Here is a 19,681-nt window from a genome sequence, read left to right as displayed (position 1 = left end):
AGGATGGACCCAAAGGCAAGCTCAGAGTTGGACTAACAGGAGCAGGGGAAAATTATCACATGGCTAACGGAGGTAAGCTAGAAGAACAGGCAATAGCATAGTACAACAGGAAAAGGGCGCTAGGCCAGAGACCTGAATTTTAATTTTTACTCTGGTAGTAATGGGCTGAATGACATTTAGGAAGTCAATAAGCTTCCCTGTGCCTCAGTTTGCTCATCTACCAAATGGAGATAATAATCCCTGTTTTCAATCCATACACTGTTTACAGGGACCTTATGACTATCAAATGTATAAAACGGATTTTTAAATTAAGAAGGACTCTCTTGGTTTTTCCCTTTTGTTCTGATTTTCCTCTACCAACATGATTCATAAAGAAATGTGTATTTTAGGGGCATCTAATTGGTGCAGTGAATAGAACACCAGCCCTGAAGTCAGGATAACTTGAGTTCAAATCTAGTACTTAACACTGCCTGGCTGTGTGACCCCGGACAAGTCACTTCATCCCAATTGTCTCAGGGGAAAAAAAAAGAAACATGTATTTTAAAAAGTTAATATACACATATAACCAGAAAAAAATAATAAATTTTTAAAAATAAATAGAGAGGGATCACCTGGGATAGGGAATGAAACTGATTTCACTGGTCAAACTCAAATACAAATAGCTGCATATTAACCTGGAAAAAAAACAAATTAACATTGTCTATGTTGTATTTAAATTTTTTTTTGCTAAACATTTCCTAATTACACTTTAATCTGATGTGGGTAGTACTTGAGAGTTCTGCAAGCTGCCCAACTGAGCTTGACATAGCTAAAACAGGGGACTCCCAGGTGAGGAAAACTCTCTACCAATGCAAGTTGGCAGCTTTTCTGAGACATGTGTGAGCCAGTGAGAGGTTAAATGCCTTGGCCAGAGTCATACAGCTAATATGGGGCTGGACTTGAACCCTTCTAGGCCGGATCTCTATCCATTCAATCATGCTGGTGCCCCAAAGATTATCGCTAAAACTCCATGGGAACCAGAGGTGGAGTTGACAGTAGTTTGTTTTCCTTGGAGAAATAAGGCAGACCCATTTCTCAGCTGCAGAGAAGAAAACTGAGGTAAGGAGAAGGTTGACGGTCCTGACCCAAAGGAATGGTATCAGATTAGAAACTCTATAACCTGTGCACCCTTAGGCAGGTGTCTTTCCCACTATGGGCCTTAGGTCTTGACGGTCTCTAAAGTCTCTTGCAATCCCAGAGAGGCAGCCTGGATCATGGAGAGAACCCTAGTGCTAAAAGGTGAAGCTGCGCTAAGTCACATCCCATCTCTGACACTTCTCACTGAGCAAGTCTTTTCAGTTTCCTCTCCTGAAAAATTAGGGTAATCATGGTATCTACCTCATAAGGTTGTTGTGAGGCTCAAATGATGTAATATATTAAAAATGGGCTTTGTCAACCCTCAAGAACTACAAGAATGCCAATTAATTAATACAATAATGATGATGATCCTAAGATCCCAATGGTCCTTGCTCTTCCCTGTATCCCTCCCCCTCCCTTTTCATTCCCTAACTTTATCTATTGACCTCTATCATGGAGGTACCTGACCTAGAGGAGAATGACCTACCCCATTCTCCTTTCCTGGTCCCTTGACATTCAGAACCCAGACATTACTGGCTCAGACCCAGAAGGAAAGAGGAGGTGACTTTGAATTAATTCAGGAAGACAAGAAGGTCCAACAGCTGGTTCCCTCGCCCAAAGAAAACGTCAAAGTGAAAGCTTGGCCTGGGTCCAGGCAAATGTGTTCTATCACTCTGTACCTCCCTGCCAGCTTTAGGAATGTTTCAAAAGAGCAAAAGACCGTGGTCGGCTGAGCTTTACAGACGTCACAACCATCTTTGGACGTTTGTCTACATGTCTTTTTGGAGACATTCCCTTCCGACTGGGGAAACTTGGCCACGGTTCCAACAGGAGGATTGCTGATTGAACTGATAACATTTCTTCTTCTTCTCTACAGCAAAGATTATGGCTTGCACCAAACAGCTTTGTTCCCCTGTACCGGGTTTTAAGTCCCTGTGTCTTCATGAAGAAAGTCAAGCTCTCCAATGCTTCCCCAACAAAACTCTTGCTCTGGGGGGTGCTGTGCCCTTCCCCCTAGCTTTGCTCAACTCTCAAGGGAGATAGCTGTTAAGGTAGCAGAGGCTGGAGAAAGGAGGTGGCTCAAGACTTTATCCCCTCAGAGGTCACTTCCCCTGGGGAAGACAACTTGGAACTCTTCCTCCCTCCCCCACCCTTCTCCCTCTCCCTTTCTGTAGGAGATGCTTTGGAGGCAATGATTGGAATTCAAAGCAGACTTTTACAGCCTCTGTTTGGAATGAGGATTCAGGGTGGGATGACCTTCCTGGATGGACCAGGCAGTTCCACAGAATATCAAGTTAGGAGGCAGACTTTCGAAATCAATCTCTCCTTGCTCTAAAGTGGATGCTTTTGGACAAATGACCCTCTGAGGTAGCCTTGTTCTAATAACAGGCCAAAGGACCATAGATCTTGAACTAGAAAGGACCTTAAAGGTCATCTTACTTTCATTTTACCAAAGAGGAAACTGAGATTCAGAGGGCAGTCTTCCAAGGTCACACAGGTAGTAAAAAGCAGACCTGAATAGTTCAGGATTTGAACTCAGGTCTTCTGACTTAAAGGCCAGCACCTCTTTCTACTGTACTACACTGACTCTAGCTTTCCAGCAATGAACCTAAATCCCTAGATGTTCAGAGCTGGAATTAACCTTAGAGAGCAATCAACTTGTTTAATGCCTTACTTAAACTAAATGGTAATTTCCCTAAGATCACACAGTTAGTTAATACTAAGGATGGATTGTTCTTGTCCTGCATTACCAAGGAAAATCATTGATCTTTGTTGTATCTCACCTTCCCTCTTTGGAACAAGTTTGTTTTGGGATTTTAGCAAGATCCAAGAAGCCCAAATTAACACAATTCTGGTCTTTCTCTTATACTCTCCTCAACAGGTAGGGAATTACCAAGGCTATTCATTTATTCATTTAACCAATACGGATTGAGCACCTAATATATGAAATGCATATGGTAGTGATGTAATGTGATTTTAGGGGGACTTCTGTTCTAATAATAAATAAGTCCTAAATCTTCTGGTTTTAGAGCCTGCCTCAGGGACTTCCCACACTCCCAATGTGAGAACAACACTGTCTAATTCTGAATAGACCATTCCTCAATTCATTACTGATTGATAATCTGGACAGTGAGAACCAAATTCTGGAGACCACTCCTCTCCTACTTCTGAGTCACAGAATTAGCATGTCAATGATAGAAAAGCTGGATAAATGTGTCTCTTTGCTTCTGTTTCCTTGCTAATTTCTTCTGGAGTTAGCCCACTTGTAATGGAGTTACAATTACAATAAATTTTGGCCCTTGACAAGGAAATGAGTTCAAGTCTGCAAATTCTTTTGAGATACCTTACGACATTGGTCTGTGACTCCAAACTTTTGGAATCCTCTTCCTAACCTCAACAGTAGGTACTGTAATAGGCATATATAGATAGCTTTTATTTTTAAAAAAGGATAACCACAAAGATCCTATGAAGAAAGGTGCTGTCTGCATCCAAAAAACTCACAACCCCCCCTCACACCCACATTTGTGTCTAATGATAACCATCTCAAAGTTTGGGGTGAGAGGGAAAAAAGAAAATTATATAATAACTGTTGAATATTTGAAAGGAATAGCAAATTTTCATACTGGATCTACAATTTCAGGTGCAATCCTGGTTTTCTATTCCACTTTGTTATGGAAATACTTGTTTTATTTCTTAAGTTCAGAATAAAATAAAGAAAAAATTTTAAAAAGGATGGAAAGTAAAAGGTGGAATGATAGTGGTATATTTCAAAAGGAGTAATGGAGATTACAGCTCAGAAATTGATGGGAGGGATGAGACTCAATCACCTTTCCTAGAGATCTTTAAACTTCTAAAAGACTATCCTATTGTTAGGTTAGATAGGAGCCAGGATACTGCCAAGAGTGAGAGGTGGGGAGGATTATGGACAAAATTACTTCCAGCCAAAGAATCTGAAAATTCCTTAGAGCTTTGTCACAGACTAATGACAACAACAAACACAAAGCAGACAGTACTGAGCCCTGGGGGAGATACAAAGTTTAGACATAACATAGTTCTTGCTTTCAAGGAGTTCTCAGGCTAAGACACATATGCAGATAAATAATACAATAGGTTGGCTTGGTGACAAGGCTAGGTTCCATCTACTGAACAGAAAGGGGTCTGGGATGGGTGGGGAGAAACACTGTTGAGTCTCTGGAGGCAACATGGAGTCCTTAATGGAGAAGAAACTAGTTTTTACCCTGTTCTCTCTGGTTCCCCCAACTCAGTCTACATCCTAAGGCATCTTGAGATGACTCATGACCAGGAAGGATGCCCACAGCCCCACCTGGGAGAGCGCAGGAATGGGGGGCTGACTAAGGAAAGGGTGGAATCCTAATGGGAGGTTCAAACCTCACATTAAAGATGTCATCCTGCTAACAGGTAGGGTGGGGTCACTAGGGTAGGATAAAAGCTTTCTTCTCAGTCTCTTCTTAAGGGATAGATTTCTAGACACTCATTGTGCTGTCTAACTCCTTTTCTCCTTCACTTTAAACCCAAGCCCATCAGAAGACAACTTTCCCTGAAATATAATTATGAACACTAAAACATCTGGGAGCTTTACAGGACCTTCCAAATCTCTGAAAGACAAGTTCAAAGAAGCTTTAGCCTCTATCCTTAAGTAGAACCTCTCCCCATCATTCAAACTCCCCATTGTTTATTGCTATTGCTCAATCATTTTAGCCATGATTGATTTTTCACGACCAACCACATTTAGGGTTTTCTTGGCAAAGATATGGGAGTGGTGTGACATTTCTTTCTTCAACTCATTTTACACATAAGGAAACTGAGGCAAACAGGGTTATGATTTGTCCACATTTAGTGAGTGACTATGGCTTGTAACTAACCTCTTTAAGCTGTCCAGCAATTATTTTTCCCCAAATGTGAATCCCACCAATAGAATCTATGTTAATTTTATGATTCAATTTACTGCAAAAAAATTGTGACAGCTATAAAAGGAGACAAAGATGAAACGATCCTTGCTAATTCTTACATCACTATTAGCTTATGCCCATTTTCCTACTGCTCTGCTCTTAGTTTACATTCTCCTGAGCAAGTTTTACTTTATTTGTAAAGTAAATCCTCAGGCTCAAGTTATAAAACTCTCCTTGAGATATCATTCAAGAAAATCATAGCATTAAGGAACTGGAAGGGACTTTAAGAGGACATTAAATTCAGTCCCTTCATTTTACAGATGAGTATGCTGAAGCTCAAAGGCTAAATGCTTTGTACAGGGTTACACAACAGATAAATATCTACTGTGATCTTTGAATTGAGATCTTTGAATCCAGCTCTTCTGAATTCCTAGTCTGTCCACAATACCACACTCATACTCCCCTTCTCAATAAATTCCTTATTTTGGCACTTAAAGCCTTTACAGACTACCTTCAATCTACCATTCCAACTATATTATACATTTCTTCCCTCTGTAAGCAACTAGCTGATATAGTGGACAGAGCACCGGGCCTGGAGACAGAATTGTTTCTCTTACTGAGTTCAAATCCAGCCTCAGATACTTACCAACTTTGTGATCTGGAGCAAGCCACTTAACCCTGTTTGCCTCAGTTTCCTTATTTGTAAAATGAGCTGGCGAAAGAATGACAAATTACTCCTATATCTTTGTTAAGAAAATCCCAAATGGGGTCACGGAGTCAGATATTCCTGAAAAATGAATGAAAACACTTCCCTTCATGCATTCTACAGGTCCAGCCAAAATGATATTATTGTTAAATATATATGATACTCATCCCTCGTCATGCTTCTACTCAGGCCTGAAATGCAGTCTTTCATTTGCTTCCATCCTAAAGACTCCCTAGTTTTCTTTAAATTTTTGTTCAAATGGTCCCTTCTTTCTACATGTGATCTTTCTTGATTCTCTAGCTGATAATGACTTCCCCAAATAATCACTTTGTTTTATTTTGTATGTAGGATGTCCCAAAAGTCTTAGGGGAGTTTTTTGTTATTAAAAGTTTAAAACTGAGGCTTATATACATATATGTTGTCTTCCTGACAGATTACAATTCCCTCAAAGGCAAGGATTATTTTCTTTTTGTCTGTGTTCCAGTACATGGCACAGTGTCTGGCACATGGTAGGTGCTTAATAAATGTTTATTGATTAAATAATTGACTGAGATGTTCTTTGGGAAATTAGCCCAAAGGCATACTGCCCAAGAGATGAACTCAGAATTATAGGGTAACCACCAAATTCTGCTTATCTCTCCCTTTGCCAGAGACAGATGCCAGGATAGTCCCCATATGCCATTCATCTATACTGGGGCTGCCCTTCTGGCAGTCATCCCAGTGGAGGCACGGCTAGACTTGACCATTCCAGGTAGATCCATCTGCCTCCTACATACTCAGAGATTCTAATATTTCCTCTCTTGGTCTCACATTCATGGAAGAAAGTTCTTTCTTGGATATAATTTAAATCTCTTCTTAGACACGCCTGATGGTGCAATTCTGAGCAAGTTATTTAACCTGAGTTTCTATAAAAATCGGAATGATAATAATAGTAACAACACTAGTTCCCAGGGACATTGTGATGATCAGATGAGATACTATACTATATATAAATACTTAGTGTATGTAAAATAAAACTTAAAAGTATTATATAAATTCAGGCTACTATATTCTTATATCATTATTAACTTATGCCTATTTTCCTACTGCTCTGCTCTTAGTACAGGTTCCATCAATCAGCATATAGCAAGAGTCTACTACACAAGCACTGGGTAATGAGAGATAGATGGAAAGTTTCTCACCATCTTTTGTCTAGGAAGATATGGAGTGACAACCATTAAGTCACCTTCTCCTTGGCCTTCACTTTCCAGGGTAGAAGAATTCCAGTTCTATTTATCTTTCTGTGCAGGATAGTTTCCCATCCCCATATCTCTCCCTACTGCCACTTTCAGTTGTTGCTCAGAAAAGTCCCCATCTTGATGAAAGCATTTGGGTACAGAATCAAGAGTATTGGTTTTGAGGTCAGAGCAAAATTTCACCTAGGTTCAAATCTCACCTCTGATGATAACTATTTGTGGGAAGGAAGAAAGGAAGACAGGAAGGAAGAGAAAGATGAAAAGAGGGAGGAAGAAAAATAGAAGGAAAGAAAGAAGGAAGGAAGAGAGGGAGGGAGGAAGAGAGGAAGGAAGAAAGGAAAGAAAGAAGGAAGGAAGGAAGGAAGGAAAGAGGAGAGGGAAAAAGAAAGGAAGGAAGGGAGAAAAAAGAAGGGAGAGGAAGAAAGGAGGGAAGAAGGAAGAAAGAAAAGGGGGAAGGAAAGAAGGAAGAAGGAAGGAAGGAAAGAAAGGGAGGGAGAAAAGAAAGAAGGAAGAAAGGAAGGGAAGGAGGGAGAAAAGGAGGGAGGAAGGAAGGAAGGAAAAGGAGGGAGGGAGGAAGAAGGAAGTAAGAAGAGAGGAGGAAGGAGGAAGAAAGGGAGTTAGTAAGCAAACTAATTATTAAGTTCCTACTACTTATCTGGCACTATGCTAAGCCTTTACAAATATTATCTCATCTGAGCATCACAGGTAGGTGTTAGTATAAAATCCATCTTACAGATTAAAAAAAAAAAAAACTGAAGCAGACAGAGGTGCAGTGACTTTCACAGGGTCACATGGCTTCTGTCTGAACTAAGATTTGAATTCAGGTCTTTCTGATTCCAGGCCTGATGCTCTGTGCCCTATGGAGCCACTTAGACATGTGACTTTGACAAATCACTTAACACCCCTGAGAGTCTTTGCTCCCTCATATTGAAAACAAGGGAATTACCCAAGACAGGGCAGCTAGATGGTCCAGTGCACAGTGTCAGCCTGAATTCAGGATTCATCTTCCTGAGTTCAAATCTAGCCTCAGACACTAGTTGTATGACTCTGGGTAAGTCACCTAACCCTTTTTGCCTCAGTTTCCTCATCTGCAAAAGGAAAAGAAGAAGGAAATGGCAAAGCACTTCTTGCTGAGAAAACCCAAATGGGGTCATGAAAAGTCTGACATGACTAAACAACAGCAACAAAACAAGAAGGCCTCTGACGTCTCTTCCAGCTCTAGCTCTATGATCCTAGGATTTCATGGCACCTTTTGTCACATTCCTATTTATACTCCCTTCCTACTCTTCCTCTTCCCCCCTCCTCCCCTCAGTCCACAGGCCTCTTGCACGTCAATCCTGGATTCCTATAATAGCTTCCTAGCTGACAGCTAGTCTTTCTCCTCCTGTCTTTCACACAATGTCAGACTGAACTTCCCAAAACACTGCCTTCATCATGTCCTCCCCAACAGTCTGAGATTGCTCCCGACTGCCTATCTCCGTCCAAATCATACTTCTCTAAGGAATACTCTCCCTCAGTCCTCTATGACCTTCCCTCCACATTCATCCTCTTCTCAAATCTTTCCAAAAGATCCCAAAATTGGAAAGAATGGTAGAGATCATTGATCATTTGTACAGCATTCATGACAAGTGTTCTCCAGTTACTGTTTTGATGATTTTCAGGGAATCTTCCTTCCTTCTTTCTTCCTTTTTCTCTCTCTTTTTGTCTTTTCTTCTTTCTTTCTGGCAAGTGCAGTTAAGTGACTTGCCCAGAGTCACACAGCTTGTAGTGTCAATTGTCTGAAGCTGGATTTGAACTCAGGTCCTCCTGATTCTAGGGCTGGTACTCTATCCATTGTACCACTTTGCTGCCCTTTCCATCCCCGTTTCTGAATTTCCATTGCCCTGTTCTCTTCTCTAGGCAGGAATCCTCACCATTCCCATTTTCCTTCCTTTGCTTATATCGCTCCCCCCCCCTCGACTGGAAGACCTATTCCCGCCTTACCCTCATCCATTTATCTAACTCCTACCCATTCTTTTAAAGGCCAAACTCCTCCACAATTGTCTCAGATCTTCTTTGACTTTCTATCATATTGGCAGTTGAGCAAGTATTTGTCCCTTAAATGCTTCTATGGGTTAGTTTTGTCTCCCCCCAAGAACCTGTGCTCCTTGAAGACAGGGTCTGCTTCCAACCCTCCTTTATCATTCTCCTCTGCACCCAGCCTGGTGCTGGACTCATATCAGGAGCTCAATAATTACCTGATTAATATTGCAGGATCATTTGAGTTGAGGCGTTGGAAAGAGAACTCTAAGATAATGACAAAGGAAGCCTTGAACAGGGAGGGGGAATGTCTGGGCTTCAGACATCACTGCACTCGGCTTTATTCTGCCTGATGTGAGGGGATGCTTTCTAGAGCAGAGGGCTCCTCCCTTGGATGGAGCCTCAGTTATTCCCATAATCCTGGAGGAGATCCTGGAATGAACTGTTAGGGCTTTACGCCACCTTCTCTGCAAAGCTCCCCCCCACCAAGGAAGTGAACTTTCCTTCTTTTGAACCCATGCCCTCAACTCAATACTTATCAGTCTACCATATATGAGAGTCTAATGCCTCAATATTTATTAGCTGTATGTCCCTAGGCCAGTCAGTATACTTTCTGTTAAACAGGAATCATGATATGTGTAGTACCCAAGTAGCACTTATTAGAATCAACTAAGACTTAAAGGGTGTTTGTCTGCTATTGTGTAATCCATATCACAATCATCTTCTTAGAGATAAAAGGCCCCTTAGGGGCCATCTGGTTCAAGCCCTTCACATTACAGTTGAGGAATATGATGCTCACAGAGGCACAGAGCAATTACCCCAAGGTCACACAGGTGCCAGGCGGTCAACAAGCAGTGCCCTGATTAAACTTGGTTCATAGGACCATAAATTTCGAAGTACAGATGGATAATTAATAATGATGGAGGGAATAATCTGAGCTACACAATTTATTAACAAAATAGGCATAACAATTGGGTCAGTAGAGTTCCCAGTCTGAAGACCCTTAAGAACAAAGTGAAGCAAATTTTATATATTAAAAACAATTATTCAAAAATGTGTTTGATTGCTTAGTCATGTTTGACTCTTCATGACCCTATCTGGGGTTTTCTTGGCAGACACTGGAATGGTTTGCCATTTTCTTCTCCAATTTATTTTACAGATGAGGAAACTGAGGCAGAGTTAAAGTGACTTGCCTAGAGTCAAATAGATAATAAGTACTTGAGGCTATAATTGAACATAGGATCTTCTGACTCCAGGGCCAATGCTCTAATCACTTCACCACCTAGCTGCCCTATTAATCAAATAAAACCAATTAAATAAAAAAAAAATAATTGCCCAAGATACAAAATTAGGTGATGTAATTTTTATCTGGAGAAAAGAGTAGGGACTTTCCAAGTTGGGAGGGGAGAGCAAACAGGTGCAAATTCCTGAAATCAGATAAGGAGATGTCCCACTCCCCAAAGTGTCTGTACACAATAAAAGGAACATGGGAACAATAACCAACTGAATAGTATGGGCCAGTTTTCAGATAAGACATGTGAGGTAATTGAGATGTACAATTATGAGAAAACTTGCATCAGTGTTTGGAACTGATTGGGATTTTGTTCAGCATAACCTGGGTCCTTGATCAAGGATCTCTAAGCAACTGGTAGAGGCGGTCCAGTTTCCCAGCAATGCAGGAGTAGATTCAAACAATGCAATAACATTTTCTCACAGGACAGAAATTGGATTAGACCCATAATTAAATCAAAAAAGGAACTGAGCTAGATCCAGAATTGAGTCACAAATTGGAGTCAGTGTGCTTCACTCAATTCCCACAATTCCCTGAGAAGGGACTTTGGAAGCCATCTAGTCAATCTCTTGTTACAGATGAGGAACTGAGACCAAGAGAGTGTGTGAGTGTTTAGTCCAAGATCACTTGGGTAATTAAGAGCAGGACTAAAATTCAAATTCAGTTTCTCCGATTCCAAATGCAATGCTCCCTCCATTGGACCTGACTGTCCCCTCCCATCTCTGAAAATGCCTCCCCACCTTAGCAGACACTTGATTACTGCTTCATTATGGTCTAGAGATGAGTGTGGACTCTTGAAAAGTCTGTCAGTGGAGATCTAAATGTAGCAGGTCCTAACTAAGCAGGAAAGGCTAATCTGACATCCACAGACCAGCATAGTTAGGTTCAGAGTTTTTTGAGATTTCAATTACCAGGTTAGTTGCTGAGGGAGCTGGAACACACTTTTCAACCACAGTAATTCTTGAAGACTATCTTTTTCATTGCAGAGGGAGGCAACAGTAGATAGTGATACACTCATGTTCTATTTCTTCAATAGATCATGAATGAGTCCAACTTTGTACCACTCATTGGGTAGGGTTCAAGGTCATACAGCTAATTGAGTAGAGTTTGGATGCTCATTCCAAGAGTATTTGTACTACAGGTTAGCTATGGTAAAACCAGGGGAACCTATCTGGTTCTCTATAGACTTTAATGTAGTGATAGTCAACAACTCACCAAATGCTTGCACTCTCTGAGGAAGGCGTAATAAATACTAAGGTATGGCAATAGCTTAGAACATGGTGCCCACTCCAGACTCTAGTGCCAAGGACAGGCAGGGGTTGTTTGACACATGTGATTGCCTATAGACAGTGCTGTCCTAGAGATTAAATGAGACAACTTAGGGAAAGCTTTGTAAAGCCACTAAATAAATATTAACTATTATTTACGTAATTACTTACATGTTATCTGTAAGCTCCTTGAGGTCAGGATGTTTTTAATTTTCTTTGTATCTCCAGAATTTAGCACAGTGCCTGGCATATAGCAGGCACTTAATAAATGCGTGTTAATTTGACTTGACTTAATCACATCTCTCCTCTACAGCCTGCAATTACTTCCTATTACCTATCCCCATCAAATTCAAGCTTCTCTAAGGAGTGATCTCTCCTGATCCTGCATAACGTGGACATCGAATGCCTTTGTTTGGAAGCAAAGCTTCTTTCTGATTGGTGGGCAGGGGTCTGCTCTGCTTGGCCAGGCAGAGGAAGGCAGAACAGGCTGGCCCCCCACCATTATCTTGTTATGCTGAGGGAAAGAAGGGGGTGCAACCCAGGGGACAACAGATGGAAAAACAAGTCCTGGAGTCAGAATGGGGAACTGACTTGCTAGGACTTAGAACAGCAACAATAATAATATCTGACCCTCCTAGAACTCTTTACAGTACAGCTTTCAGTACCAATGACCTGACCGGGTTATTACAAATTTCAATGGTGCCTGTTGTACAAATGAGGAAAATGGAGATTAAACAGAAGTCAGTTACCTACAGGGTCTTGGTTGGAATGACCTAGAACTGCTCTGCTCTGGGTTCAAGTTCACTGCCCCTTCTACTTTGCCAAGCTGTCTCCATAAGCCCTTTCAACAGCTTTGGTAAAACTTGAGGCTCTGGAATGGGGGTGAGGGATTGATGAAATCAAAATTCATAATTTTGATATTACATAAGAACCTTCATTTAGGGCAAACTAAAACACAGTATATTTAGCTAGAGCCTTTTAGACCGATCCTACCTGATTCTCTGGAGAGCCTATCTCCATTGCCAAAACTGACCAGAAGAGAACCAACAATGGTCCCTCGGGGCTATTTACTCTATTTTCCTGCTACTGGATAGAATTCTAGCTCTCCTAGTTGAGTGTTTAAGGAGGGCTTACCTGCTCAGAAAGACCTTAGAGAAAGAGGATTCTACTCTCTCATTCATTCATTAATTCAATTGTTTTTTAAGCATCTAATGTCTACAAAGCACTATGATAGCTTCTGGGTAGAATTCTACCTCTCCTAGTTTAGAATATTTATTGGGAGCTTTACCTACTAAGAAAGACCTCCAGGGAAGGGAATTCTACTCTTATTCACTCATTCGTATTCAATTGTTTTATTAAGCACCTAATGTGTACAAAGCATTATCATAACTTCTGGGTAGAATTCTACCTCTTTTAGATCTGAGTGTTTATGGAAGTCTTATCTACCAAGAAAGACCTTAGAGAAGGTGATTCTACTCTTATTCATTTATTCATATATTCAATTGTTTATTAAATACCTAAAGTGTACAAAGCACTATCACAGCTTCTGAATTAGAATTCTATCTCTTCTAATTCTGAATGTTTGTGGAAGTCTTACCTACTAAGAAAGACCTCAGAGAAGGGGATTTTACTCTCTCATTCATTCATTAATTCAATTGTTTATTAAGCATCTAAAGTATACAAAGCACTATGATAGCTTCTGGGTAGAATTCTACCTCTCCTAGTTTAGAATTTTTTTGCGAGCCTTACCTACTAAGATAAAGAAGATTCTACACTTTAATTCACTCATTCATTAATTCAATTATTAATTAAGCACCTAATACATTTTTGTACATACATAACAAACCACTGTGACAGGTACTACAGATCTACAAAGATAACAAAACTTTGCCTCAGCTTCCATTAAGTTTCTTCTATAATCAATCAGTCAACAAGCACTTATTAAGCACCTACTACATGCCAAGATGCAAAAAGAAAAATGAAACCATTTCTGCCTTCAAACAGCTTTAATTCTTTTGAAACAACATGCAGGTAAATAAGCACATATATCATATATACAAAAGATTCATCAATGCTTGAGCATGTGCCAAGATTGTGCTACCAGGAAGTGGTTTTTCCCTGTGTCCCCTCAATTTCTCCTTCAGGGCAGAGAGTATTGGGGTCTATTTTTGTCCATGGCTATATCACGGCTCTGCTTCTCTCTTTCTCCTTTGACCCTGAGCAGAGGAGACTTTCAGAACAGATGGATTTTCTTTCAATCAGGAGGTTCGGTTGCTTCCTGTCTTCCCAGAGTGGTGCTCTGGTCTAATTCACCAACCACCTCCCCGCCTAATCCAGCAATGAGCTCCGTGGCCATATGTGAGAAGTGATCATAAAAGTCTAGGGACTTCTATTTCCTCAACTATGAAATGCTAGGGTTGGTGCACTGTTGTGGAAAGGATCCTGGATTTGGAACCAGAAGATTACAGTCCTGATTCTAGCTCTGGTTCAGATTTCAACACTAAGACTTGACCTTGGATAATCTATACCACTTCTCTGGATCTCAGTCTCCTCATTGACAAAAATTAAGTGATCAGTAGACTAGATAGCCTCAAAAGTCGCTTTTAGCTCTAAATCCATGACCTTGAGCCTAGATAATAAGGACGGTTTGAACAATGTTTCAAAGTCTGCAAAATATCTGGTCTTTTATCTCATTTGACTCTCATTAACAACCTTGTGAGTCTGGTACCACAGGTATTCCACTGACCGATGAGGAAACTGAGGCTCAGAAAGATGATGTGCCCAGACTGTGGTCAGTCAAGGACAGGGGCAGAATTCCCTAATCCCAACCTAGGGAGTCTATTCCCGTATACTCCTCTATCAAATTGCCTTACTTGGATAATCTCTATGGTCTTCTAATATTTTATGAGACTAACTCTTTCTGCATGGCTTGATTCTGAGATCTAAGCTAAAGCTTAGAGAGGAGGGAGGGAAGGAAGGAGAAAAGCTGACCTCTTTCTGTCCCCTCCCCTTGGACATGTGAAAATGCCCACTCAGCAGGTACTGTCAGAAGGGCACAGGGTCCAGGTTTGGGGGAGTCGGGCAAAAGGCAGGGAAAAGGAGAGAAAAGGTCAAAGCAGGACATTGTGTATGAGGCACAGTGTGTGAATGGGAGGGTGTTTTGGGGAGAGTCTGGCATGACTGTGTCCTAAAGGACCAAAGCTAATCACCCAGGTCTGGAGCAGAGCCCACTCCAGAACAGTCCAGAAAAGAACAGTGGCTGTAATTAATTAAGAATTGGGGAAGGCATTTTGCCCTGCAGGGGCAGTTCTAGAAAAAAAAAGAGACCCCAGGATGGGAGGGCTTTTGAATCCCCCCCCCATCTACTTACACCCCCATCATATCAACATGACTTATTAGTCCCTCCCTAACAAGTTAGTTAGTGCCCCTTTCTGACTCCAGGTCTCGTTTCTTCATCTGTTCTCTAGCTGCACCCCCTTCTTTCCCTTGACATAATAAAAAAGATAGTCACCTAGTAGTTCACCTTGAGGTGGTGGGCGAGCCTGTTCCTGCCTTCCTCTGCCTGGCCAGGCACAAAGCAGACCCCTGCCCACCAATCAGAAAGAAGCTTTGCTTCCTAACAAAGGCATTCAATGTACAAGGTCTTTTTTCTGCCCTGGAGGGCCCAAGCATGAGTTAGGAAAACCAGAAGGGAAAATGAGTGCTGGGAGTATCCCCATTAAGCCCGGAAGTCTGGAAAGAAGGGAAGGTGACGGGAGCAATGGTAGGGGCTGAGTTTTGGTGTTGTTTTTTTAAACCAGGAGTTTAGAAAACCTTTTCCTGAAGAGGGGGCAGAGGGCAGCAGAGAACAGAGTCCCTGGAACTGTAGAGGAAATAAATGCAACCTTAAAAGGCAGCTCTGTCTCATCCCAGTCAGAGTGTGAGACTCCCAGGCAAGAAACCTGACCCTGGCTGGAGATCGGCTCCAAAGACCTATCTGCTTCCCAATCCCTCCTATCTGGATTCTGATCGGTGCCAAAGGAATGAGAACTTCATCCTTCTGTTTCCTCTCCTAGTTCCATCCCTGCCCTCCCTGGGGGTCCCAGTGCAGAGATAATCCTCCAGTGTTAAAGCTGGATGGAATCATAGAGACCATCTAGCCCCTACCCTTATCTTATGGATAAAGATGAAGTGATTTATCGAAGTCCAATTTGTTTTCTGAAAATTCAGAGGGACCCTGGGATGGATCAAAACTTCAACAAACAGGCCAGGGGAGAGGGATGTCTACTTAGCTATACATCCAGGGAATACAGAGACTCTTACCTAGGCTAATACCATGTTGAAAGGGCTTTGTATGTCAACCCCTTAATCACAGCCCATTAGAGGAGCAAGAAAGACAGCCTGAAGAAGCCAGAGTAAGGACTGAACTCAATATATTTTTAGTGCTGGAAAGTTACCCTCTTTCTAGACAAGAATAGAAAGTTTTAGGGATCAGAATGGGACTCAGACATGACTTTCCCATCCCAAACACACAAGCAAAGAAGTGCTGAGATCTTCTCGGTCTCAACCCTAAGTTCATCTTCCCAGCCCCATCCTACAGGGGTAATGGAATAATTGTATAATTCCCTCTTTGGATCACAGATTTAGATTTAAGATCCCTATAAGGAACTTTATACATCATCCAGTGCAACTCCCTCTTCTTACAGAGAATTACCTAATTCCCCTCTCTCAAAATATCCATTTCAGTCCCAGTCAACTAGTACTTCCCTAGATCCATCTCTCACTGGCCCTTGGTTCTGCTCTCTCAGATCACTATAATGGAATGTATAAATACTCAGTGCTTGGAGGGGGAGGGGAAGGGACAGGAAATCTCCCGAGGAGCTGACACAGGATGGACAGGGCAAGGTGTCAATGAGTCATCGAGTCAGGCCCTGCTGTCAAGGAATCATGGAGGGCCAGAGGAACTTGAGGCAGGGAAGTCATTGAGAAGTGGCCCCAGTGAGACCTTTGGTGCCCAAGATCAGGGTGGGGCTAACCTCTCCTCCACCCAATACCTGCTCTTAGAACTCTCCTACATAACAATTAATTGCACAAATTAAATATGATTGACCCCTGGATCATGAATCCTTAGCTATCCAGACTCATTTTCCATTTCCCCTTCTACATCTGCACAGTGCACATCCGGAGGCCTGGGTATCTAGAGATGGCACAGAGGAAACAGAAAAAGGCTGTAAAGAAGGGTTTTCCCTCCAGTGTGGGATTTCAGTTATAACATCACCCTTTTCTGATCAGTTCCTGCCACCAGATCACCCCCTGGGACAAGGAAGACTTTTCTCCCACCCTCTGACAGAAGAGAAGGCTCTCCTCTCAGGGGTCTCAAACAGAAGTGATCCACCTCTGATTCTTAACTTATCTCCCCACCCCACTCCCCACACGTTCAGTCCTAATCCTTGTGGACTCAGAATCCCCTAACTGCACATCTCTCCCAGAACCAACCCCACCCCAAGACACTTCCAGCCCCTAACACTGAGCCTTTGCCTGCTGGCTGGAGGTGAGAAGTGGGGTACTCCTCCATCTGTCTACCCCAGATCCTCCATCCTTTTTCCACACCACCAGCAGACATTCATTCCCTGAGGAAGAATAGGCCACCAACTCTCACAAGTCTTGCCCTTGGGCTCTGGACTAAGTTCAACCACAAAACGCAGGAAGGTAAACATATGGGCAATCCCCAAAGCCTTTGCCTCCCCCTCCAGCAATATTTCATTGCCTCCAGCACACATCCTCAGTCCCTCAAAGCTCAGACAGAGCATTTGGCCAGAGCTCAGGCCTTGGGCTCTCTTCTGCATGGCTTCTAGTCCGGATGCCTGAGTCTCTTGGGTTCATAAAGAGACCCCTGCCCCAAAATCTTTTTCCATTAAAAGGACGATTAAAGCTTGTTGAGAAGAGCTTTAAAAAGCAACAACAAACTTTGCTTTGTGGAGTGGGTACTAGAGTCCAAGGGCTTCTAAACTGATCCGGATACATGAGTCCGATTACAGAATCCTAGAACGGAGGAGGTTAAGAGCTATGTGGGGTGGGGGTGGGGGGGCTCGAGAAAAGGAGGGTGGAGGTATCTGAATGTGAGAAAATGCCCCAGCTCTTACTCCCGACCACCTGGAATTTGGCGCTTTCCGGCGGCGCCCTTTGCCCCCCTCCAAAAATGCCACACACAGAGTCCGTCTCAGCTTCTCCTTCCACCTTCCGCCCCAGGGCACAGAGAGCGCGGCCCCTTTAAGAGTTTCTCCGCTGTACCTTGCTCCGTTTACACGACGGGCAGCACCCCCTCCTTCCCCTGCAAACATTCCCCCACCCTGCCCCCGTGCACCCCGGGCCGGAGCCGGACCCACCGCGCAGCTCGCAGGGCAGGACTCACCGCTGGGCGCCCCGGCTCCGCTTCGGATCCCTGCCCGGGGTGGGTGGGAGATGGGAGGAGGGCCGAGGAACTCAGTGCCCTGCGCCCAGCTGCTCTCCCCGCCCTGGCACGGCTGCGCCTTCCCCAGCTCAGGAAAGGTGAGCGGCTCCCCAGAGAAGCTGCAACCTGAGCCGGAGGGGGAGGAGGGAAGGAAGAAGGGAGGGAAGGGGGACGGGCGGGAAGGGGAGGAGGAAAGCAAAAGCCCAGCCCCCGGCCGGAGTTTTTCCACTTGTCCAAATTGGCTCCACCCCCTACCCAACCTCCTCCCGGCGCTGCCCTCCGCCGCTGCCAATCCCCGGGGCCAGCTCTGCCCAGGTGCCCACCCCCTCCTCCCAGCTCCGAGAGCTCCGAGACCGCAGCCAGCCTTAAAGATCATGTGGTCCAGCTTCGTTTACCAGAAAACGGAAAATTCTTTACCCAGAGTCCCACTGTGGAAGGCAGAGTCGGGATTCGAATCCAGTGCCGCGTCTACACCACGCTGTCGCCTCTCCAGTACTTCTGAAATAGGGAGTCTCCGTTGTGTCCTCATTCCTGATTCCCTTCTCCTTGCGGTGCTGCCCTGCCCAGTCCTCCCCAGCTAGAGATGCAGGGGCGTGAGGGAGGCTTTTGCTGGAATGTCTTGTTGCTTCTAGTTCTCCCCAAGCCCAGCTGAGCCAGCCACTTTCGTTCGAGGAGTGCTTCTGCTCCACCGCACTCAAATAGCATAGAATATTCAACCTCATAATTTTTATAATTTAATAATGTTGGCGAAAATTACCCCATTTATCTTCACAATATCTTCACGATAACTCTGAGAAATAGATGCTATTATTCTCCCCACTTTACAGATGAGGAAACTGAGGCAACAAAAAAAGTGACATGTACACCTACTATAGCTAGTATTTAAGCTGAGATCTTGACTCCAGTTCCAGGCTTCTATCCGCTGCTGACTAGCTGCCAACCCGGAAAATTATAAACTTGAAAATCGGTTTATTGTGTTCATTTGTGTGATGGCCCCGTTCCCTGCGGTTTTCTTGGCAGAGATACTGAGTGATTTGCCATTTTTTTTCTTCAGCTCATTTTACAGATGAGAGAACTGAGCTAAACAGGGTTAAATGACTTGCCCAAAGTCACACAGTTAATAAGTGTCTGAGGCCAAATTTGAACCCAGGAAGATGAATCTTTTAGATGCTAGACCAGAAGCTCTGCTTTTTTGACTTTGACACCTAGCTACCCCCAGAAATCAGTGGCCTGGGATTCAAATTCTGCTTCAGATAATTCTTGCTATAGGATAATGGGCAAGTCATGGCCTTTCAGAGTCTGGGTTTCCTTATTTGTAAGATGGGGATAATCATATTTACTACTATTATTAACAGAGTTTTGTGAGCAATATATTCTTTTTTTTTTCTTGCCTAAGGTCAGACAGTAAATGTCTGAGGTTGCATAGAAATTCATATCTTCTCTACTCCGGGACTGATACTATATCCATGTGACACCTAGCTGCCCCAAGAGAGCAATATATTCTGCAAACCTTAGAGGAATATATAAATTGAGTGATTGTTAATGAAGAGAAAATCAATTTTATCTTTCACATTAAGGATAGTCGAATAAGTGAACTAGTGTAGAAAGATGAAAAAACTATACCACAGATCTGGTCGTGTGTTCGTAATGGTCCTTTTTTTTTTTTTTTTTTTTTTTTTTTTTTATCTTGGTGAAAGGGTTATGG

General features: G+C 42.9%; 1 protein-coding gene across 3 annotated transcripts in view; it reads right to left on the bottom strand.

Moving 5' to 3' along the window:
- CDK18 (cyclin dependent kinase 18) overlaps nt 1-18,109 on the bottom strand; it is a 52,245-nt gene extending 34,136 nt beyond the window's left edge. Inside the window, exon 1 of one of the 3 annotated variants that reach the window (XR_012489074.1) lies at nt 17,938-18,085. The gene's annotated coding sequence lies outside the window, so the exon portion shown is untranslated. Of the gene's footprint in view, nt 1-17,911 lie in introns of all 3 variants that reach the window. The other 2 variants (XM_074308957.1, XM_074308958.1) reach the window with 2 other exon arrangements.
- Nucleotides 18,110-19,681: the final 1,572 nt, after the last annotated feature.

Source organism: Sminthopsis crassicaudata, chromosome 4, assembly GCF_048593235.1.
Source record: "Sminthopsis crassicaudata isolate SCR6 chromosome 4, ASM4859323v1, whole genome shotgun sequence".
Taxonomy (NCBI): Eukaryota; Metazoa; Chordata; class Mammalia; order Dasyuromorphia; family Dasyuridae; genus Sminthopsis; species Sminthopsis crassicaudata.
This window is presented reverse-complemented; position numbering and strand designations above follow the sequence as displayed.